Here is a 24972-nt window from a genome sequence, read left to right as displayed (position 1 = left end):
AATGATAAGTTATAAGAATCTCAGAATTAAAGAACACTTTTCCTGAAGTACAACAGACCCAAGACATAAAATCAGTGATTAATAGCTGTGACCATGCTTAAAAAAAGGTTTACATTCTAATATTTAGAACCAAGCCATAGTGAGAGCCTTAGCTGTACATATACTTGACTGATAAAAATTTTCCAAAATTCTTTTGGTTTTCCATTTCTGAAAATGTTCTATACACATTCTACTTCTCAAAAATAGAAACACAAATTGACAAGAATATATGAAAAATCTTCAGCATCTCTAGAAATTATGGAAATGCAAATTAAAATTACACTAAGATTTCATCTCATTCCAGTTAGAATACCAATGATCAGGAACATGAATAATGACAAATGTTGGTGAGGATGTGGGAGAAAGGCACTCTCTTTACATTGTGGCTGGGACTACAAACTAGTACAACCAGTCTCAAAAGCAATGTGGAGATTACTCAAAAAACTAGGAATGGAATCACCATGTGATGCAGCTATTCCAACTCCTCCTTGAATATCCAAAATATCTAAAATCAGCATACCACACAGCAATACACTTCAAGGTTTATTGCAGAACAGTTCACAGTAGCCAAGCTATGGAACCAGGCCAGATGTCCATTAATGGATGAGCAGATTAAAAAAAATGTGGTAAATATACACCACAGAATTTTACTCAGCCATAAAATAGAATGTTACAAGGGCATTTGCCAGTAAATGGATAGAAATGGGGAAAATCATGCTAAGTGAAATAAACCCAACTGAAAATCAAAGGTCGAATGTTTTCCTTCATAAGTGGAAGCTAGAGCATAATATGGGAAAGAAGCCAGTGGGAGAGGAGATCAGAGAGCAGAAAGATACAGGAAAGATGAGTGAAGTAGATGTAGGAGAATGAGAGGTAGGAAGGCAGAAAAGGGGAAGATAAATGGAACGAATTTAACAAAATCATGTTATATATTCATATATAAAGATACCAAAGGCAATTTCACTTTAATGCATATAGAAAAAAAGGATGCTTAATAGAGAAGAGAGGAGGATAACAGGAAGGAGAAAGTGAGGAAAAGAGGGGGAATGGGGCTTGAAATCAAATTGCACAATGATGAAATTACTGAAGGACACCTTTCTCAGATCTTATCCCAATCATTAAGTGAAACATGACCACATATATTAAATTATACAAATAATATAATTAATGTTGAAATAAAGTAAGAAATTTGACACTTATTTTACCTGCTTTAACTTATTTCTTTCAGTATTCAGTTCCATATCTCTTGTTTTCAGAGCCATTTCAAGTTGTCTTTTTGTTTCCATTTCTTTATTATAATCCTCTTCTTTTTCTCTTAACTGGTGCTTAATTATTTTCAAAAGATGATCAGCATTTTTTCTCTTCTTCTCTTCTTCTTGTAGTTCACATCTGTAGTTAAATAAGTTATCTTAAAATTCATTTTGTTAGAAAGAAAAAAGTTCACTTTATGAACTGCTCTTCATATGTTAATTTATTATCCTAATACAAATTCTGTGTTCTCAAATACACTTCCCTTCTTGTTTTCACATTTTATTTCCTACTTCAATAACTCTCTAAGGGGATATATCTATATATAGAAATAAAAGGTTTAGATATATAAAGGTAATAAAGAACATTCTGTGATTGGGTAAGATTCTGTTACTAGCAACTCTGGTAGAAATTATGCAAAAGAAATTTTGAGATGATTCTGTAAATTCACAAGTTGAAACTTAATTTAAGTATTCCTCCTGAATTCTAAATATGATTTAAAGTTGTTTTAAAAAATTATTGTTTAAAAACCAGTTTATAAGTTTACTGGAAATAAGGTTTATCTTCATGAAACATGAAACATATCCCTTGAAATGATTCACAATGTAATATAGTACCTTCATAGGTTTTCATACAACACACAACAGCACATTACTATATTATACTCCTAGTCTAAGGAGTATAAATCCTTGTATTACACTTTTTATTATTTCTTTTTGGGTAACACTTTCAAGTGATCTTGTTGATTATTATGTACTTTATAAACAATGTAAAAATTGTTCCAAGACAGAACCTTATATTTAATCCAATAATAAAGAGTATATGTCCTTTTACCAGAGAAATTTGAACTTATTTTATTTATATATGAGAAAAATTGAATAAAATAGTCATCACTTTTTAATTCATATTTTATTTCATGGGTCTTAAGAATAAGACAGCATCTGGGGATATAGCTCAGCAGGAGCAGACCTATACACTTGAGCAAAATCCTGGGTTCCATCCCAGGCACTAGAAGAAAAAAATGTGTAATTTTTCAAAACATGTTTCTTCATTGAGGAAAATGCCCATTTCATCCTCTCTTGGAATACTAAATTTACATAAATTTTCTAGAGTACAATTTAGAAATACTGATCAAATACCTTTTAAAAATGTCTCTACTTTAAATAAATAATTGTATTTTGAAGGATGTAGTCAAAATAAACATATAGAAAACAATTCCTATAAATGAAGTTTCTTGAAGCAATGATTGCCATACAAATTTTTTAAATGAATAAAATACAGTCGAAAACTTTTATTTGTTAATGAATATTGAGATTCCTGTAAAGTGGGCTTTTATGTAGCCAGTAGAATTGTGATTGGGAAGAATATGCATTCAACTGGTGGAAGTAATCATTCCTACCAACTTGTTTTTATTTCCAAGATTTTCACACTCTAGAAGAATTAGAAGTTTTCTCCCTTATGAAATGCCAAAAGGTAAGTCAGGAAATACAAAATGTCCTATGCTTGTATAATTTTATCAAAATGGATTTTTCTCTCATGTGTAACTAAGAAGAACTAATAAAATTATTTTTTTCCAGCAAAAAAAGGATCATTCAAACATTTCTTTAAAGTTAGGATATCATACCTCAAATTAGAGAGTTCCTGTTTCCACTCTGCTTTTTCATGCTCTAGCATGGCATTTACTTTTTTTGCATCTGATAGCTTCATTTTCAGTCCACAAACTTTAGTTTCCATCTTTGTAAGTTTTTCTATAAATAGTAAACACTGTGAACAGTGACATTTTCTATGTTTAATTGTTCTTTGAGATGAAATAACTGCATCCTCGATTTTGGATAGGCTCACAGAATCTATATAATGGAAAAAACATGAAGCAATGATTGCAATGCAAATTTTTTAAATGAATAAAATACATTCAAAAATTTATTTTTTTTAAAACAATCAACAATAAATTTTTAAAACAAATATGATAAAAATCAAATATGTGAATATTTTTCATATATGAAGGACTGTACATTTTCACAGGCACTCATGCACTGAAGAAATGCACGTGGAGTGCCTACAACTTTTGGCACATTATAATATATTCTGTAGAAAAACCTACCAGATGAGATCCATGTTCTTCTTTAGCTTAAAGTGTAGAGGAGAAGACAGACAAATAAATGGATAATGTAGGGAAACAGAGTTCTGTAATCACATTATGGAATCAGAGCTACAGAAAGTTTTCCCTGAGGAAAACATGACTCCCCAGAGAAATGAAAATTATCAGGAAGCAGCTGGGCAGAGGGTGAAGAAGAACATTCCAGTCAACATACAGCATGTACTGAGGCTCTATGACAATCTGCTTTTGGCCAAGAGGAAGTAACAGGTACTGATTCCTGATCCCACCAGAAACTACCCAAACCAAAACAGGCCAAAGATATTAAACGGCATTTCCCAAGACCGTGGACACTTCAGACAATGAGGAAAATGATCCCCAGTAGACAGGAAACAAATGATGTAAGCTTTGTAAGTGTGCCATCTCCCTGTTGTGAGAGCTTCAAGGTGGTGATTCAAGAAGAACAAGCAGAAGGAGAGTCTACCAGCCTCTCTGAGCTGAGGTGATGGAGCTGAGATTCTGGTAAAACCAAGACACAGAGACATCACAGGATAGAGCAGGAGAGGAGAAAGTACTACAGAGAAAGAATCCTGGACATCTGCAGAGGACCCCCTTTGAATTTTTAGCAGACTAATGGACGACAAAGGAGTGCCAAGAGCAACCTGAGACCCAAAGAAAAAGCATTGCTTAAGGTTAGAGGAACCGTCTCCTGTTCACTGAGTGCCAAGAAGGGTGTCTCTGCCCATCAGTCAATCTGGAAAAATAGATATTTCACAGGATAAGGGTAGAGTCATCAGCAACTCCCAGTAGTGGAGAATTCATAACCAGCTGATCACCTGAACAATCACAAAAACAAGACTGGGAAGGATATCAAGCTCATTACTAGTAACCAGACTGACTTCCAAAATAAAATTCAGAAGGAGAAGAGGAGGATGAAAGATATAGTTAAAAAAGAAATACCAACTACACTTGAAGGGAGGAACACTGATAGAAATGAAAGAGCATGATGATAGGGTAGTCCAACTACATTAACCATTGAACAATACAGGATTAAACTCTGGGAGTTGTCTTATACACAGATTTGTTTTAGGAAATTAGAATCAATTTGAAAGATCTCAGAGAAGTCAGGAGATGTCAAGTATATAACTGCACTACTCAAATAATTATGTAGTTACCTCCTGTGGTTACTGAGTTGTTATGAACAGCTGCATAAAAGGTCCCATGATGCTAATTATCTCCCTGGGAGTAGTTGGTCTCCAGCAAATTGGCTATGACAGTAAAAAATGATCTCTCACAGTTTTTATACATTTTCCCTCATATTCAACATCTTTAACATACAAAATATGTTAATTGTTTCTATTAGGAAGACAGCTTTGGTCAACAGCAGTCTATTAGTACCTCTGATTTTTGCAGATTCAAATATACACACAGATTTTCTTTGATTGCACAGGTGGGTGACACTCCTGACACCAACACTGTTCAAGGGCCAAATGTATATAACAAAAAGCTCTAAAAATTCAAATTAAAAGGCAGGTTGTTAGTATGAACAAAATAGTCTGATTCAACTCTATGCTTTCTACAAGAAATGTGCTTTCTACAACTATATGCTTCCCATTTCCTACAGGAAATACTTTTTTAATGTAGACACACATTGGTTAAAAATATAAAGATAAACCACACTGACACTTGATAAAAGAAGGCTTCATGGGAATGGCTACATAAAGGCCAGATGAGATTTCATATTACAAAACCTTACCAGCAATAAACATGGCAATTGCACAGTGATAAAAGATTCAATTGATGAAAAAGATGATATATTTATATGATCACCAATGCTAATAGAAAAATTAGGCAGAAAGTCAGCAAGAATGTAGAAAAGCTTAACACCACCATTCTCTACCAAAATGGAACAGATGCTAAGATCAGACAATAAATTGTAATTTAAGATGTCATAATAATTTAACCATGCACAATATGTTCCCTGATTATGAAGTCATGATCAGAAATCAACAACAAAATATTTCTGGCAAATGACAAAGTTATTCTTTTTTTGGCTGACTAATATTCCATTGAGTGTCTATTTACTTCATATGTATAGGTATATGCATACATATATCCCATTTTTTTATTCATTCATCTGTTGAAAGGCATATAGGTTGGTTTCTTTTTTTTAAATTTTTTATTGTTGGTTGTTCAAAACATTACAAATTTCTTGATATATCATATTTCACACTTTGATTCAAGTGGGTTATGAACTCCCATTTTTACCCCATATACAGATTGCAGAATCACATCAGTTACACATCCATTGATTTACATATTGCCATACTAGTGTCTGTTGTGTTCTGCTGCCTTTCCTATCCTCTACTATCCCCCCTCCCCTCCTCTCCCCTCCCCTCCCCTCTTCTCTCTCTACCCCCTCTACTGTCATTCATTTCTCCCCCTTGTATTATTTTTCCCTTTCCCCTCCCTTCCTCTTGTATGTACTTTTGTATAACCCTGAGGGTCTCCTTCCATTTCCATGCAATTTCCCTTCTCTCTCCCTTTCCCTCCCACCTCTCATCCCTGTTTAATGTTAATCTTCTTCTCCTGCTCTTCCTCCCTACTCTGTTCTTAGTTACTCTCCTTATATCAAAGAAGACATTTGGCATTTGTTTTTTAGGGATTGGCTAGCTTCACTTAGCATAATCTGCTCTAATGCCATCCATTTCCCTGCAAATTCTATGATTTTGTCATTTTTTAATGCAGAGTAATACTCCATTGTGTATAAATGCCACATTTTTTTTATCCATTCGTCTATTGAAGGGCATCTAGGTTGGTTCCACAATCTTGCTATTGTGAATTGTGCTGCTATGAACATCGATGTAGCAGTGTCCCTGTAGCATGCTCTTTTTAGGTCTTTAGGGAATAGACCGAGAAGGGGAATAGCTGGGTCAAATGGTGGCTCCATTCCCAGCTTTCCAAGAAATCTCCATACTGCTTTCCAAATTGGCTGCACCAATTTGCAGTCCCACCAGCAATGTACAAGTGTACCCTTTTCCCCACATCCTCGCCAGCACTTGTTGTTGTTTGACTTCATAATGGCTGCCAATCTTACTGGAGTGAGATGGTATCTTAGGGTGGTTTTGATTTGCATTTCTCTGACAGCTAGAGATGGTGAGCATTTTTTCATGTACTTGTTGATTGACTGTATGTCCTCCTCTGAGAAGTGTCTGTTCAGGTCCTTGGCCCATTTGTTGATTGGGTTGTTTGTTTTCTTATTGTCTAATTTTTTGAGTTCTTTGTATACTCTGGATATTAGGGCTCTATCTGAAGTGTGAGGAGTAAAGATTTGTTCCCAGGGTGTAGGCTCCCTATTTACCTCTCTTATTGTTTCTTTTGCTGAGAAAAAACTTTTTAGTTTGAGTAAGTGCCATTTGTTGATTCTAGGTATTAACTTTTGTGCTATGGGTATCCTATTGAGGAATTTGGAGCCCGACCCCACCGTATGTAGATCGTAGCCAACTTTTTCTTCTATCAGACGGCGTGTCTCTGATTTGATATCAAGCTCCTTGATCCATTTTGAATTAACTTTTGTGCATGGCGAGAGAAAGGGATTCAGTTTCATTTTGTTGCATATGGATTTCCAGTTTTCCCAGCACCATTTGTTGAAGATGCTATCCTTCCTCCATTGCATGCTTTTAGCCCCTTTATCAAATATAAGATAGTTGTAGTTTTGTGGATTGGTTTCTGTGTCCTCTATTCTGTACCATTGGTCCACCCGCCTGTTTTGGTACCGGTACCATGCTGTTTTTGTTACTATTGCTCTGTAGTATAGTTTGAAGTCTGGTATCGCTATACCGCCTGATTCACACTTCCTGCTTAGCATTGTTTTTGCTATTCTGGGTCTTTTATTTTTCCATATGAATTTCATGATTGCTTTCTCTATTTCTACAAGAAATGCCGTTGGGATTTTGATTGGCATTGCATTAAACCTATAGAGAACTTTTGGTAATATCGCCATTTTGATGATGTTAGTTCTGCCTATCCATGAACAGGGTATATTTTTCCATCTTCTAAGATCTTCTTCTATTTCTCTCTTTAGGGTTCTGTAGTTTTCGTTGTATAAGTCTTTCACCTCTTTTGTTAGGTTGATTCCCAAGTATTTTATTTTTTTTGAAGATATTGTGAATGGAGTGGTTGTCCTCATTTCCATTTCAGAGGATTTGTCGCTGATATACAGGAATGCCTTTGATTTATGCGTGTTGATTTTATATCCTGCCACTTTGCTGAATTCATTTATTAGCTCTACTAGTTTCTTTGTAGACCCTTTTGGGTCTGCTAGGTATAGAATCATGTCTTCTGCAAATAGTGATAATTTAAGTTCTTCTTTTCCTATTTTTATGCCTTTAATTTCTTTCGTCTGTCTAATTGCTCTGGCCAGTGTTTCGAGAACTATGTTGAACAGAAGTGGAGAGAGAGGGCATCCCTGTCTTGTTCCAGATTTTAGAGGGAATGCCTTCAATTTTTCTCCATTCAGAATGATGCTAGCCTGAGGCTTAGCATAAATTGCTTTTACAATATTGAGGTATGTTCCTGTTATCCCTAGTTTTTCTAGAGTTTTGAACATAAAGGGATGCTGTACTTTGTCGAATGCTTTTTCCGCATCTATCGAGATGATCATGTGGTTCTTATTTTTAAGTCTATTGATGTGGTCAATAACATTTATTGATTTCCGTATATTGAACCAGCCTTGCATCCCAGGGATGAATCCTACTTGATCATGGTGCACAATTTTTTTGATATGATTTTGTATCCGATTCGCCAGAATTTTATTGAGGATTTTTGCATCTAGGTTCATTAGAGATATTGGTCTGTAGTTTTCTTTCTTTGAAGTGTCTTTGTCTGGTTTAGGTATCAGGGTGATGTTGGCCTCGTAGAATGAATTTGGAAGTTCTCCCTCTTTTTCTATTTCCTGAAATAGCTTGAAAAGTATTCGTGTTAGTTCCTCTTTAAAGGTTTTGTAAAACTCTGCTGTATACCCATCCGGTCCTGGGCTTTTCTTAGTTGGTAGTCTTTTGATGGTTTCTTCTATTTCCTCAATTGATATTGGTCTGTTTAGGTTGTCTATATCCTCCTGACTCAATCTGGGCAGATCATATGACTTAAGAAATTTATCGATGCCTTCACTATCTTCTAATTTATTGGAGTATAAAGATTCAAAATAATTTTTGATTATCTTCTGTATTTCTGAAGTGTCTGTTGTGATATTGCCTTTTTCATCCCGTATGCTAGTAATTTGAGTTCTCTCTCTTCTTCTCTTCACTAGCATCGCTAAGGGTCTGTCGATTTTGTTTATTTTTTCAAAGAACCAACTTTTAGTTTTGTCAATTTTTTCAATTGTTTCTTTTGTTTCGATTTTATTAATTTCAGCTCTGATTTTCATTATTTCTTGCCTTCTACTTCTTTTGCTGTTGTTTTGCTCTTCTTTTTCTAGGATTTTGAGATGAAGTATGAGATCATTTATTTGTTGGTTTTTTCTTTTTTTAAGGAATGAACTCCAAGCAATGAATTTTCCTCTTAGAACTGCTTTCAGTGTGTCCCATAGATTCCGATATGTTGTGTCTGTGTTTTCATTTATCTCTAAGAATTTTTTAATTTCCTCCTTGATGTCTTCTATAACCCATTGATCATTCAGTAACCTATTGTTCATTCTCCAAGTGATGTATGCTTTTTCCTTTCTTCTTTTATCGTTGATTTTCAGTTTCATTCCATTATGATCAGATAAGATGCATGGTATTATCTCTACTCCTTTATATTGTCTAAGAGTTGCCCTGTGACATAATATATGATCTATTTTTGAGAAGGATCCATGTGCTGCTGAGAAAAAAGTGTAACTGCTTGATTTTGGGTGGTATATTCTATATATGTCAATTAAGTCTAGGTTATTAATTGTGTTATTGAGTTCTATAGTTTCCTTATTCAACTTTTGTTTGGAAGATCTGTCCAGTGGCGAGAGAGGTGTGTTGAAGTCTCCCATGATTATTGTATGGTGGTCTATTAGACTCTTGAACTTGAGAAGAGTTTGTTTGATGAACATAGCTGCACCATTGTTTGGGGCATATATATTTATGATTGTTATGTCTTGTTGGTGTATGGTTCCCTTAAGCAGTATGTAGTGTCCCTCTTTATCCCTTTTGATTAACTTTGGCTTGAAATCTATTTTATTTGATATGAGTATGGACACTCCTGCTTGTTTCCGAAGTCCATATGAGTGATATGATTTTTCCCAACCTTTCACCTTCAGCCTATGTATGTCTTTTCCTATCAAATGCATCTCCTGTAGGCAGCATATTGTTGGGTCTTGTTTTGTGATCCATTCTACTAGCCTGTGTCTCTTAATTGGTGAGTTTAAGCCATTAACATTTAGGGTTATTATTGAGATATGGGTTGTTCTTCCAGCCATATTTGTTTATTTCTGTTACTAAACATGGTTTGTTTTCCTCTTTGATTATTTCCCCCCCCCTTTACTGTCCTACCTCCCACTGTTGGTTTTCATTGTTATTTTCCATTTCCTCTTCCTGTAATGTTTTGCCAAGGATGTTTTGAAGAGATGGTTTTCTAGCTGCAAATTCTTTTAACTTTTGTTTATCGTGGAAGGTTTTAATTTCATCTCCCATCCTGAAGCTTAATTTCGCTGGATACACAATTCTTGGTTGGAACCCATTTTCTTTCAGTGTTTGAAATATGTTATTCCAGGATCTTCTAGTTTTCAGAGTCTGTGTTGAAAGATCAGCTGTTATCCTGATTGGCTTACCCCTAAATGTAATCTGCTTCCTTTCTCTTGTAGCTTTTAAAATTCTCTCCTTATTCTGTATGTTGGGCATCTTCATTATAATGTGTCTAGGTGTGGATCTCTTATGATTTTGCACATTCGGCGTCCTGTAGGCTTCTAGGATTTGGGATTCTGTCTCATTCTTCAAGTCTGGGAAGTTTTCTCGTATTATTTCATTGAATACATTGCTCATTCCTTTGGTTTGGAGTTCTGTACCTTCCTGTATCCCAATGACTCTTAAGTTTGGTCTCTTAATGTTATCCCATATTTCTTGGATGTTCTGCTCATGGTTTCTTAACAGTCTTGCTGAGCTGTCTATGTTCTTTTCCAGTTGAAATACTTTGTCTTCATTGTCTGATGTTCTATCTTCTAAGTGTTCTACTCTGCTGGTAGTATTCTCCATTGAGTTTTTAAGTTGGTTTATTGCTTCCTGCATTTCTAGGATTTCTGTTTGTTTGTTTTTTATAACCTCTATCTCCCTGTATAGTTGATCCTTTGCTTCCTGGATTTGTTTGTGTAATTCCTTGTCGAAGTGATCTTTCATTGTCTGATTTTGCTGTCTAATGTCTTCCTTGATACTCCAGATCATCTGAAGCATGTATATCCTGAATTCTTTATCTGACATTCCATTTGCTGCAGCTGTTACCTCTTCTAAAGTTGAGTTGACCTGCATTGCTTGTGGTCCTTTCTTTCCTTGTCTTTTCATACTGCTTGCATTTCTTTCTGCTTGGTGAAACTGTTGTGTTTTTGAAATGTTTTTTCCCCTATATATTTATATTGCTCTTGTATAGTTGAAAAGTCTCCCTTGCAGGGTCGGGCGGTGGCCTGCCTACCTTGCATGCGCGGGCAGCGGCTCTGCTCTCTCCTTACTCCAATTGGGGTGTCGTGACTACCACGCCGGCAGGTCACTGGGCCTGTTCTGGGCGCGGGCGGCGCCTCTGTTCTGCCTCTACTCCAATTGGGGTGACGAGTGTACCATGCCGGCAGGCCACCGGGCCTGATCCGCCGGTCGGTTGCAGGTCTGCCTACTCTGCAGGTGCGGGCAGCGGCTCTGCTCTGCCCCCCCTCCAATTGGTGTGACTTGTCTACCACACCCGCGGACCGCTGGGCCTGTTCCGGGCGCGGGCGAAGGCTCTGTTCTGTTCCTACTCCAATTGGGGTGACGTGTCTACCACCCCGGCTGGCCACTGGGCCTGTTCCACCGGTCGGTCGCAGGTCTGCCTACCTTGCGGGCACGGGCGGCGGCTCTGCTCTGCCCCTACTCCAAATGGGGTGATGTGTCTGTCGCACCGGCAGGCCACTGGGCCTGTCCCGCTGGTCGGTCGCAGGTCTGTCCACCTTTCGGGCACGGGTGGCGGCTCTGCTCTGCCGCTAATCCAATTGGGGTGTCGTGACTACCATGCCGGTAGGTCGCTGGGCCTGTTCCTGGCACGGGCGGCGACTCTGCTCTGCCCCTACTCCAATTGGGGTGATGTGTGTACCACGCCGGCAGGCTCTGCCCTGCCCCTCCTACCACGCCTGCGGACCGCTGGGCCTGATCTGCAGGTTGGTTGCAGTTCTGCTCACCCTGCGGGCACGGGTGGCGGTTCCGCTCCGCCCCCACTCCAATTGGGGTCACGTGACCACCACACCGGCGGGGCCTGATCCGGGCGCGGGCAAAGGCTCTGCTCTGCCCCTACTCCAGTTGGGTTGATGTGTGTACCACGCTGGCAGGCCGCTGGGCCTGACCCGCCAGTCTGTCGCAGGTCTGCTTACCTTGCAGGCGCGGGCGGCGGCTCTACCCTGCCCCTCCTACCACGCCCGTGTACCACTGGGTCGCGGGTCTGCCCACATTGCGTTCGCGGGTGGCGGCTCCGCTCCGCCCCCTCTCCAATTGGGGTCACGCGACCACCACACCGGCCAGCCGCTGGGCCTGCTCCAGGCGCGGGCGGCGGCCCGGCTCCTCCCCTCTGGCTCGACGACAAATTGAGGAGACTCAGGTGTCTGTGCCTCACCCCCCCTACCAGGAGACCAACTGTTTATGTCGCCGCTGGTATTGATGAAGTTCTCTCCTCTGCCGCTTTCTGATGACATCAGATCTCTGCCATGTTGGTATCCTATGCGAATGGCAGCATTTCGTTCCCCTTGCCGGGTAACCAAAGCAACGGGTGATTCCTGACCGGCCCTCAGGAGGACCCGGACCGAGAAGCAGTTTCCACGGGCTCCTTAGCCCTGGGCCAGAGCAGTTCCAGGAGCCGGAACTCGGCTGCTCTGTGCTCGGTGTATGCTCTGATAAGAGCAGGCTCCAAGAAGCACTCAGGCACTGAGCCTGAGTAATCTGTCTGCAAGCCGCAGGCGAATGGCAGCCTGAAATTACCTGTTCTATGGCTGAATGAGCTGCGGTCAGTCGAAAACAGGGATGGTGACATCAGCTCTCCAAGATGGTGGCCGCTGGCCTCCTCTGTGGTCTGACCGGTGTGGAGAACCGAAATGGACCGCTTCCTTCCCCCATCTCGAACCCAGAATTCAGCACTGAGTACGGTGCTTGCATGGCTGGCAGAAACTGCAGCGCTGTATCCCTGCGCCGCTATCTCCTCGTTTCCCAGCACGCGCTGCAGACTCTAGCCGCGGGGCGATTTGCTGAATAAGCAGTGTTACCCTCCATGCGACAAATCTCTCGCATTTGAGTCCCTGTTGCCGATCCTCGTGCGATGGAAATCCTTCCTCCAGGTTCCGGAGCACCCCACTATTGCTGGAAATTCCTAACAAGATAGCCTTTAGCCGTCCTGACTCGTCATACTCCCACACAGTGACGCGGCACACGGGGGCAATGCACTCCCCTCGCCGCCATCTTCTCCTCAGGCTGGTTTCTTAATAGCTATTCCCTAGAAAGGATTTTGCATGATTCTAAAAGTGATAAGAGATATATGAGATATGAGCTATCTCAATCACTCTGCTCTTATTATTACACAGTGTACCCCATCAATATGTCCCCCTACTATGTCAGCTTAAAATCAAATGGTTTACAAAAGAAATTAAAATGCTATGACACAAATGACAAAATCTGTTATTTGCACAAATACATAAGTTAGAGTCATTAAAATTTAAAACTGAAGCTCTTAAAAATAACTGTCAAGATGAGAAAATATCAAGACACAAAGTGGTGAAAATTTCTTGCAAAAAAATAGCTGATAAGGAATGGTATCCTGAGGAGACAGTGGAATGAATCTGACATAACTTTCCTATCTAAACAGGAATACACCACAGTGAATCTCAACATTGTGTACATCCACAAGATTGGAAGCCTGATTAGAATAAAATATATTCCATGCTTGCATGAATATATCAAAATGGATCCTACTGGAATGAATAATTTAAAAGAACAAACAAAATAACAGAGAATTAAAAGGATAAGTGACCAAAAATGTCATCCAAATTAATAATAAGCACATGGAACATCCTCAACATTACTGGTCATTAGTGTAAGGCATATTGAAACCGTACTGATGTGTGCATGTGTGCAGAGCACCCTCTTAGAAAGGTTATAATTATTAAAAATTGACCATATGACTTGATATTGAAGATAGGAAAGAATGGGACCTTTCATACCATGGGCATTGAAAAAGATGGAAATATTTTGGAAAGCTGTTTGAGACTTTCTTAATTAGGGAATATATAGCGGCATGAGGAGTGTTTTGTGATTAATGGGCTTCTTAACTGTGTTTTTAAAATTTGTTCTTTCTTAATATACATGACACTAGAATGTATTTTTGGAAATTAACATACATAGAGTATAATTCATTTTATTTAGGATCCTATTCTTGTGGTGGTACATGCTGCAGAGTTACCCTGGTCATGTATTCAAATACGAGGCTAGGAAAGTTATGTCTGATAATTCTATTGTCCTTCCCTCCCCCATTCCCTCCCTCATTTCCCTTTATCTAGTGATGGATTTCTATTCTTTCCCTCCCCACCCTCCTTGTTTTGGGTTAGCATATATCAGAAAGAACTTTTGGCCTTTCATTTTGGGGGATGGGCTTATTTCAATTAGCACAATATTCTCCAGATCTATCCATTTACTAGCATGTGCCATTATTTTAATTTTTTCTTTACAGCTGAGTAATACTCCATTCTGTATATATTTTGTATATATACCACATTTCATTTATCCATTCATCTGTTGAAGGACAATTAGGTTGTTTCCATAGCTTGCCTATTGTGCGAATTGAGCTGCTACAAACATAGATTTTGCTATGTCACTACAGTAGGTTGATTTTAAGGAGTGGGATAACTGGAACAAATGGTGGTTCCATTCTAAGTTTTCTGAGGAATCTTCATGATGATTTCCAGAGTGGTTATACAAATTTGCAGTCCCACAAGCAAGTATGAGGGTACCCTTTTCCCCACATCCTCAACCAATATTTATTGTTGCTTGTATTCTTGATCGTTGCCATTCTAACTGGAGTGAGATGAAGTCCCTAGTACAGTTTTAATTTGCATTTTCTCTAATTGCTAGAAATGTTGAACATCTTGATTATGGTATTTAAATGTGTTTAACTTGTATGTTAAAACTTTTCAAATTGCATACTTTACATATGTGCAGTTTATCATATTTTCAATAATATCTCACATTGAAACTTTTAAAACAAAAAGCTGCACTGTAAGGACAAACATCTAAGACAGTGGTTGGGGCACAGCAATGCAGGATAAGCTAGAGGACTGAAATCTTTTTCACCTTATAGCAAAAATATGTGAGAGCTAGGTTTTAAGGGTAGGGTTAACATGATCATATCTGAATTTTTAAAAATGTATAATTATGGTTGCAGGCTAGGGCATGGTTTTAGGAGGTGGGGTAGCAGGAAAAACAGGTTTAAGGTTACTGCAGACTTCAGATAGAGACAATGATCATAATCAAGGCACAAGAGACAAAGATCATGATCAAGGCACAAGAGAGCAACACAGCCAACAAAAGGAGCCAGGGTGCCATTCACAAAGAAAAGTGCAGTGGGAATTATCCTAGCTCTGGCTCAGAGTAAACCCAGTTTTCCATCTATTTTAATATAACATATATTTCTGATAGGAACAGCTATAAAACATCACCTCTCCCTGGTGCACTGCTAAGCAATGTTATTGTATTATTATTATAACATAATAATATTTATTATTTATGCATCTATTATTATAATATACATAAAAGGCCTAATTTTATGCAAAGGCCCTACCTTTACATGATGTTTTATGTTGTTCAATCAACTGTAAAATTTCCTTATCATTAGGGTAAGCCAACTCCCAATCCTCTGAGGCTGTTTGACATGACTTACTTAAGTTATCAAGGTTTTCCATGGCATTGGCCGGTGTTTTGACCTGTAAAAAAAATATGATTTCTGAATGTCCCTCAAATATTTATACCATTTACTAAATTCATAGAGGGAACATCTGTCTGTTATTTTATATGCAAAAAACAGGTATTTGTTAAATAAGATCTAGTTTCTGTCAAAAGGATGTCTTTATCAATGGTGACTGTTTCTTAATCACTTTCCCAAAGCAGAAGTCTTTACCTAAAAAGATTCTCTATTATTTCAGGTTACATGTTTTTTTTTTCTGGGGGCAGGGTGAAGGAACTGGGGATCGAATTCAGGGGCATCTGACCACTGAGCCACATCCCACCCTATTCTGTACTTTATTTAGAGACAGGGTCTCACTGAGTTGCTTAGCACCCCGCTTTTGCTGAGGCTGGCTTTGAACTCTCAATCCTCCTGCTTCTGCCTCCCCAGCCGCTGGGATTACAGGGATGCACTACCATTCCTGGTTCATGTTACATTTTACAATACAATATAAATTTTAAAATTATATCACTTAGCCTTTCACAGTGTGCTGTTGAATAAAATACTACCTTTTATTATTTTTAACAATACCTTTCTCTTTGAGTTAGATGCTTTCTCTCTGGCCCTAATAAAAGAAAAGACACACACATAAAATCCTTTCAGGTAAATATTAATATGTTAATAAGAATGTATAATATATTTTTATGTAAAATCTTTACATTTGTTATTATTTCTCCTATTCATAAATTTTACAGGCTATTTAAAGTACAATCATTTTCTGCAATCATAAACAGAAAGAGGAACATTAAGGGACAACGAATAATACTACATAAAGAATATTAGAAAAATAAAATTTAAGATCACACTATTTGACAGCCAAAGGAAAAGTATCATGTTACTTGAATTCTTTAATAGAAATAAATACAGCAGATTCTGCTATTATAATCAAAATAAAAGACAAATTTTTACCAAGGACTCAAACCCATTAGTAAAATATGGCTTAAATCCTTATATAAGGGAAAGTCTTTTTGTATAATGATATGAGTTAATTTTTCAAAACCTACAATGCAATTACTGTGCATTTTTCTAACACTCTACATGGGTTCAACTTGTTATCATCTTCATAATTCCATAAGGCAGATACCATATTATGTATTATATAAAGGAAGAAACTAGGCAAAGAAAGGCCAAGTAACTTGCTTAAAGGCATAGAAATGGTCAGCAGCAAACCCCAAATATAGATTCCAGGTTCTAAACGTGTGTATCACAATATACTATGAAAAGTAATAATTCTCTTCTGGTGTTTTTAAGACACAGAATAGCAGATCAATCTACATTATCATTCCATATCTGGTGATAATTATAAACAATAATTTGTGAATTGTGCCAATATGTTTTAAAACATAGTTCAAAAGCTAGTTTAGTTTTGGTAAACTAAGATTTGTTTTTTGTTTTTTTTCTGAAGAAATTTATCAACAGGCATGATAATCCAACAGTGTATTCATGCATTTCACAAATACTTCCTGAGCACAAAATCCATTTTCCATGCCACTGTTGGTATGGGGAAGCAAGGTTTGTATACTTTAAGACATCAAAGCAATATTTAGTAGTAGGTTGTGGATAGTTCACTTTTCTGTTGTGCACCAACAAAGCTTCCATTTTCCTGAGAATCTAAACACCTATCAAGTTGATACACCTGATATTTTAGAGTACCATACAAAATCATATCTATATGTGACTATTCAAGAATTAGAACAAAATTTGTTTAAGAGGTGTCATGCAACTGTTATAAGTGTACTTTAATGTGAAATTGACAGTATGCTATAGAACCAACCTCATTTTTTAAATGATTGCTTACTACATTAGTTTATAGATATGGAAATTTAACTGTTTCCTTATTGATAGGAATTTAGATTCTCACTTAATGATATAACAGTGCTATAATAAATACCCTTAAATAAATAAATGAATATATATATATGTGTGTGTGTATATATATATATATATATATATATATATATATATATATATCCTTAACACATATATTGCATTTAATGTTCCTGTTATGCATATGAGAAATATTCATATATATAATATGCATTTTGTATATCATATAATACTTGTCCTTAATATATGTGGGCAGGCATGCATTTACAAGTATATTTTCCATTCCAAGAAGGATCCAGGAATAGAAGAGAGGCTGTTAGGTTTGACGAATAATATTCTAAATCTTTGGTACATGCCTCTAAATTACCCTTCAAAAAGTGCTGATAAATTTAATTTATAAACACTGTATGAGAATATTCTCTTCATCACAGTTCCCTATCTTAGTTATTACATTTTGAATAAAATTCATCAATACATTCACAATAAAATGGTATCTCATTGTTTACTTTCATTTTTTTCTGGAAACATTGCAAGGTTGAATATCCCCAGGTAAAGCTTAATATTTCTCAATCATGAATGTTAGACCAAATTAGAATGAGATTTAGAGGAGAATAACAATTATCTACTGTGGAGTACTGCCACACGCTTACCCATCATGTTCTTGACACTTTGTAAGAGAAAAAGGCTCATGATCATTTTTTCTGCTCTTTCTCTGTTCCATGGGTTCATCATTATAATCAGTGTCTTCAGTACTTTCACATAGGTTTTGTGATTCTTTTGTTTCAGTTGGGTGCTTCGTCTTTTTTTCTTCCACCTTTAATGAATGATAAGGATGATCATGCTACTTTCTAATAAAAAGGTTTCTTTTTTTCTGCTTTTATCCTTGATTTTACCTCCTGATTTAGTTTGTCATTATTTCAGCCCATAAAATGTTTTGAGCTTCCTTTAATTTTATAAAATATCATTGAAAATTTTTGCCAATTCTGCTTCATTTTTGTTTCAGTGGAAATAACAAGAGTTTTCCAAAATTTCAAATAGAACAATTTTTCATTCCATGCTTTTATTTTGAGCCATTTTTGCTATCTAGCATTTACACTCCCTGTAGCTCTGGCAGACATAAAAAGAAAAGGATAGGAAAGGAGTCCTCTTCTGTCTTTCCTACATGGATTGTACATTAAACACCCAAATTCAGGGACTGTGTCTTGTTGGGCCTCAGTAAAGAGGAAGATTTCCCCTTTCTGCATTAAGCTAGTCTCCAACCTCCCCCACCTTGCCTTGTGCAATTCTTTTGTCATTTGGATACAGGGAGAGCAAAACAGTGAAGGTGCTCATTGCAACATATGAACTAAAGTTTGTTGCAACACAAGGAGCAGGACAAAATTGCTACCTTGTAACTATGGAATGCTGGAAAATGAGATGCTTTCCAGACTGGTTATCTGCATTAGCCCCATTATCTACTTGGGAGTAAAACCAAGAAAGTTTTAATGACTCCCAATTGGCACTACCTAGCATTTTGGTGGCATGGAAAGTTACCACAATTTCACAATTCTGCATCAGATAAATTATCCAGAAAAAGTAAACCAATTATTTCTTGGGAGATGGGAAGCCTCCTAGTTCATATGCTACTACATTTATTTTTAAAAGGATATGTCTAGATTTTGTCTATATTTAAAACTTAGAACTTCAGAAATCCATGTTCTACATTGAAGTCAAGTACAAAATTTGGGGCTGAGATTAATGCTTCTTTATGTGATAAGATCAAACATACCAAGATTAACAAATTTTTCAAAACAACCTAAAGTAAAGGGCTGACTGAAACAGAAACACTTAACAGAAGTGACTTTAAAAGAAGTATATATACTTGTAAAAGATATTTAAAGTGCTCATATTAGAATTATGTTTCAATGGTTTGGTAAAACAGATAAATTTATACAGATAAAAGCACAATAAACAGATTAGTTTGTCTGAAAACATCTCAAAACTAGGCACATGGATATATTCCATCTCAGCCATGACTTTCCCTTACATTTCCTTTGTGTGTGTGTGTGTGTGTGTGTGTGTGTGTGTGTGTGTGTATGTGTAAATAAATGCGAATTAATCTTACACCAAGAGGGAGAAAAAAAACAAAACACCTCAAGCTTATTACATTCTGTCAGCAACTTCTTTATGCTTATCTTGGTTCAGAAGGTCATATGGTATAGGACTAAATTACTTTCCCAGTTCACAGGCCACTTGTAAGATTGATTGTCTTAAGATGATGAGAAAGAAAGATCATGAGAATGTTTTCCTGAAATTCTCTTTATGGAGAGAGAGGAAAGCTTAAATTTCTAGACAGAATTTCTTATTTAGATAACACCATTAATACATGAGCTTTTTCAAAGCAGGAAATCAGAATACAATTGATACTGAGAAAAACCAAGAGTAGCAACAAGAGAATAGCTCTCCCATTTTGAAGGTGAACTTTTTCTTTCTCTAATGTCAAGACCTCTACCTGTGACATGCCTATCTCATTCCTAAACCTTCCCTTGTTTTGCAGTAAGTGTTCACCTAGACATCCTTTTATTATTCTGTCACTAAGAGGTAGAGAGAAACTCACCTTTTCTAATTCAGTTCCCATGCTCTTACAGCTGTAGCACTGCATCACATGATGGATTCTGGGACAAAATTTGATTTGATTTTGTTTTCTTACAAGTGTCATTTTATACACAGTATAAATACTGTGCCTTTTTATTTGAGTAATTTGATTCACTTCTTGGGATTAGATAAGACGTGAATCAAGATGGCTTTTGACTTACTAGACCCTAAGCATGGGTCCAGCATTTAAATTCCAACTAGGAGTACTTATGTTCATAGTTACTTTTATTTGTAGATCAAATCCTTGGTCTTCTCTCATTGTAACTATAACAACTTCTAGTTTTTAATTTTCTGTATTATTATGAAAATTCTCCTCCTCAGTGTTAGAAGAATGTTCAGTTTCTAGTTTGTTATGTTCAGGCTTTAATTTATTTTCACTTCGATGCATCTTAGCAAATGACTGGTGAGAATGTTTTAGGGACCCAGAGCATATATGAGAAGGAGAGAATTTTGAAGACTGGGTTCTTTGTGTTTAAGACATTTCTGCATTACTAAAGAGATAGACACTCCAGAAGCAACTTTTTCCTCAAATCAAGTACATAACTTCTCAAATTAGAGAGTGTTTTCCTTTAGATTGATTCTTCCTCTGGAGTTAACACATTTTAAGAGCCAATATCAATATGCACCAAGCAAGACAGTGTGTGGATGTGAAGGACCTGAGGAGCAAAAGCAGGTGGTCTCCACTGGATGGCAGGGACACACATGGGCCTGTCAAAGTGAGTTGGGGCCCTCCTACCAGCACAGCTGGGCAGCCCCTCCTCACACACCCAGCTCTGACCCTGAGCCACCCTCCTCAGGGTTCAAATACCCTCCCTGAACTCTCCCTACTAAGGTGCTGTTCCTGAGTAACTCTTGACTTTCTCATCACCCTTCTTCCTTCATCTGGGCTACAGGAATTTTCCTGTGGAAATCAAAGAATTCTAAGTCCTTTAGAGACTGAATATGGCAGAGCAGGCAGCAGCCCTCCACCCCTACAAAGTCCAGAAAGGAAGCAGTGAAGTAAGAGCTACCAGACAGAATGAGACTATAATTTTCTACCTGTCCTATAGGTAGCTACTCTCCTATCAAAGTAGACATCAAGCCAGCATTAATCAGAAAAGACAAACTGGGTTATTTCATACTTATTAGGGGAATCAGCCAACAACAAGATGAAACGATTGTCTTTGTGCCCCAAACATTGGTGTACTGATGAACAAAAAGCAAGCCTTTCTCAATATTATAAAGAATCGAATAGAACTCAATACAATAATACTGGGTGATTTCAACAAACCATGTCATTATTTGATAGGGCATCCAAACATAAACCAAGAGTAAAAAGTAGAATTAATGAAATGAACTTAACAGACATCTGTAGAATATTTCATCTATTGAAGTGAATTCATTTTACCCTCAAAGGCACATGAAACTTTCTCTAAAACAGATAATATTTGGGAGCACAAAGAAAGTCTTAGCAAATACAAAAAGAGATAATTCCTTGCATTCTATCAGATAATGATGGAATGAAATTAGGAGTTAAGAACCAGATAAAAATTAGAGACCATTTTAACACCTTGAAATGAAGTAATACACTTTTCTATCAGGAATTGGCCAAAGAAGAAATTGGGGAAGAAATTAAATTATTAAAAACAAATGAGAATAGAACAATACCAAGACCTCTGGGACTGTATGAAGGCAGTCCCAGTGGGAAATTTATAGCACTGATTTCCTACATTAAAATAAAAGAAAAATACCAAACAAAAAAATCTAACATTATATTTTAATGCCATCAAAAAGAACAATATAATTCCAAAATCAGTAGAAGATAGGTAATAATTAAGATCAGAGCTTAAATTCATGCAATTGAGAATTAAAAAGCAATACAAAGGATAAATGCAACATAAAGTTGATTCTTAAAAAAGATGAACAAGAGTGATAAACCCTTAACCAAACTAATCAGAGAGAGAGAAGTCCCATTCACATTAAAACACTGGAGAAACTTAGGATAAAAGGAACAACCTCAACATTGTAAAGGCCAATATGAAAATCCAAAGCCAATGTCATACTGAATGGAGAAAAACCTCAGAGCATTTGCTCTGAACACTGGGAAAACTACACACCATATAAAGAAGAATGCAACTAGATCCATATCTTCACAATGCACACAGTTCAATTCAAAGTGGATCAACGACCTAGGAATTAGACCAGAAATTTTGCACCTGCTAGAAGAAATCATAGGCTAAACACTCCAACAAATTTGTATAGGCAACAACTTCCTTAACAAGACTCCTAAAGGGCAAGGAATGAAATTAATAATCAATTAATTGGGACAGCATCAAATTACAAAGCTTATGTAAACAAAACAAGTAATAAATGGGAAAAAAAACTAAACTTATAATTCTCAAAAAATAAATGCAAATGGCCAACAAGTATATGAAAAGATGTTCAACAACCCTAGAAATGATCAAGAATACAAACAATAATAAATGTTAGTGGAACTTCAAATTAACACAAACACTCTGGAAAACAATATGGAGATTCCTCAAGAGACTAGGAATGCACAACCCTAAGACCGAGCTATCCCACCCCTCAATAATTATCCCAAAGAACTAAAGTCAGCATACTATAGTTATATAGCAGCACAATTTTCAGTAGCCAAATATGAACCCAGCCCAGGTGCTTGTTAACAGATGAATGGATAAAGAAAAAACATGTGGCACATGTACACAATGGTGTTTTACTCAGTCGTAAGCAATAATGACATGATGGCATTTGCTGGTAAATGGATGGAATTGCAGAACATCATGCTGAATGAAATAAGCCAGATTCAGAGAGTCAAGAATGTTTTCCTATATGCAATATTCTGACAAATTGACCTCTTTTCTAAGGATAAAATTTAGGTATAAGTTGCTACGTTACCAGACATATTTTAAGATTAATCATCAGTTAAAAGTCTTTGAAAATCAATATTAAAATACGATCTATTGATTCTGAAAGAATATTCTGAATGGTAATTGCAATTGGCATACACTAATTACTAAGCAAAGAAAACAATATGAGAGCAGGAATTTAAATGTACATGTTTTACATACCAGTAACTGGTTACTTTCAGATCCTTCAAGTGTATTTTGCTCTTCCTCTGATGTAATTTCTAAAGGTGGTGCTGTTGAAAAATGTACTGGTAACAATCAAAAAATGTAATACTCTATCAAATTGGAATTAAAGAAGCCAACCATCATCATCATTATCATCATAATAAAAATTTATATTTATTTTCCCAATAAATAATTCAAATGAAGTTTAATCATTATCTGAATATCTACTTCTTTTTATCTTATTTTATTTTGTTGCAGTTCATCTAATTTGGCTTGGTTTTCACTGATATGTGTGTGTGCCTATGTGCTATAGGGTTGAACCCAGGGCCTTGTACATGCGTCGCAAGTACTCTACCACTGAGTTCCATCCCATGCCTTTTAATTTTATTTTGAGACATTGTCTTTCCACAGTGTGTAGGCTGGCCTCAAACCTTCCATTTTCCTACCTCAGCCTGCTGAGTAGCTGAGATTACAGGTGAGCTCCAAGTCACTAAGCAAATAGGGATTTTTCCAGGAAATAATTCTACTTATCCAAAAGAAATCACTTGGACAGGCTCTAGGGGTCACCAGGTTCCATGCATACAGTGGTTTCTAAAAAACAACTAAGGTTTTGAGGAAAAAACAAAAAAAACAAAAAAAGACCAACAAAAAACAAAAAAACTGTGGGGGGAGGGAGTCACACTTATATTCTTCTCTTTTTACTAAACAGATGTTTATACAATTCTAAAATTGAAATGACAAATCTTTAAACCAAAAAGATACATAAACCCTTGACACAGACACCTATCTATACAAACCTAGCCCATGGGAGGCTACATCCATGGCAATGAGGATGGAAATGCACCCATTCAATAGAAATGATCAAATACTGAGAGACAAAATATTAAAATACCAAAGAAACATAAATGTTTACACTGTCCTCTGTTTTCTAACTCACATCTCATAAGAGTAACTTATTATCAACTTTCAACTTTTCATCATTGATACTTTCAAAAATTACTGATACTTCCTATACTTTCATTTGTAAACACCCTGTTCATTATTTCTGAAATAGTTTTGTGGACTTTTATGACAAACTACTTTTCTAAATTTTAGAGTCAGTCTGCTAAGTAAATTCTTCCATTATTATGGATTTTGCACAAAAAACTGGTATTTCTTTCCTTAGGGTAATTGGTTTTTCTTTTTTGATTTTTATACTATACCTTTACCATCTGAAGAAAAAAATTATTTATTTACATGTCAATCCTATTTGAACCTAGACTTGTGGGGACAATCTTTTGTGTCACCTGGTTTGAATAAACAGTCTTTATTTCTTTATTGAATTGCTTATTGAATTCTTTGTAAATGTTAGGGTGACTAAAAGGTGTCTGGGATGGCTTTTCTAGAGATAATACCTGAGCTGAGACTTACAGGGTGAGGGTAGCCAGCCAGAATGCAGGAAAGTGTGAGAGCATGACAGGCAATAGCAGGAGAGGCATTCAAGTATTAAACAGGTTGTGTGCTTGTTTAAAAATATAGGTTACTGGTGAAGAGTAACGCCAGAGGAAAGTGTAGATAGGGGAAAGGGCTAAAGACAGAGTTAGGCAAAAGTCATATTACAACAGCATTAGTGGTACCTTTCTGACACTTGCCCGTTAATGTTGTTTAAGGAATGGTGCAAGGGCATAACTGCAAGGGAAAGAAGATTACATAAACACATTTCTCTAAATGCTATGCATACAGCGAATGTCAGGGGCATTTGGATAAATGAAAGAAGATGAACAAGCCTGAGGGAATAGTGCAAAATTCAGATGATGCATGCCTGAAATGAAGGAATTCTTATAAAAATATTTTGTGTGTCCTTTGTAAAATTCATTTTAATTGAATGAATTCATGTATAGA

At 36.7% G+C, this 24972-nt stretch overlaps 1 protein-coding gene across 1 annotated transcript in view; it reads right to left on the bottom strand.

Moving 5' to 3' along the window:
• LOC139705502 (ankyrin repeat domain-containing protein 26-like) overlaps window positions 1-24972 on the bottom strand; it is a 90531-nt gene that overhangs the window by 1200 nt on the left and 64359 nt on the right. The window lies entirely within an intron of this gene.

The sequence above is a fragment of the Marmota flaviventris genome, chromosome 4 (genome assembly GCF_047511675.1).
Source record: "Marmota flaviventris isolate mMarFla1 chromosome 4, mMarFla1.hap1, whole genome shotgun sequence".
NCBI classification, from domain to species: domain Eukaryota; kingdom Metazoa; phylum Chordata; class Mammalia; order Rodentia; family Sciuridae; genus Marmota; species Marmota flaviventris.
This window is presented reverse-complemented; position numbering and strand designations above follow the sequence as displayed.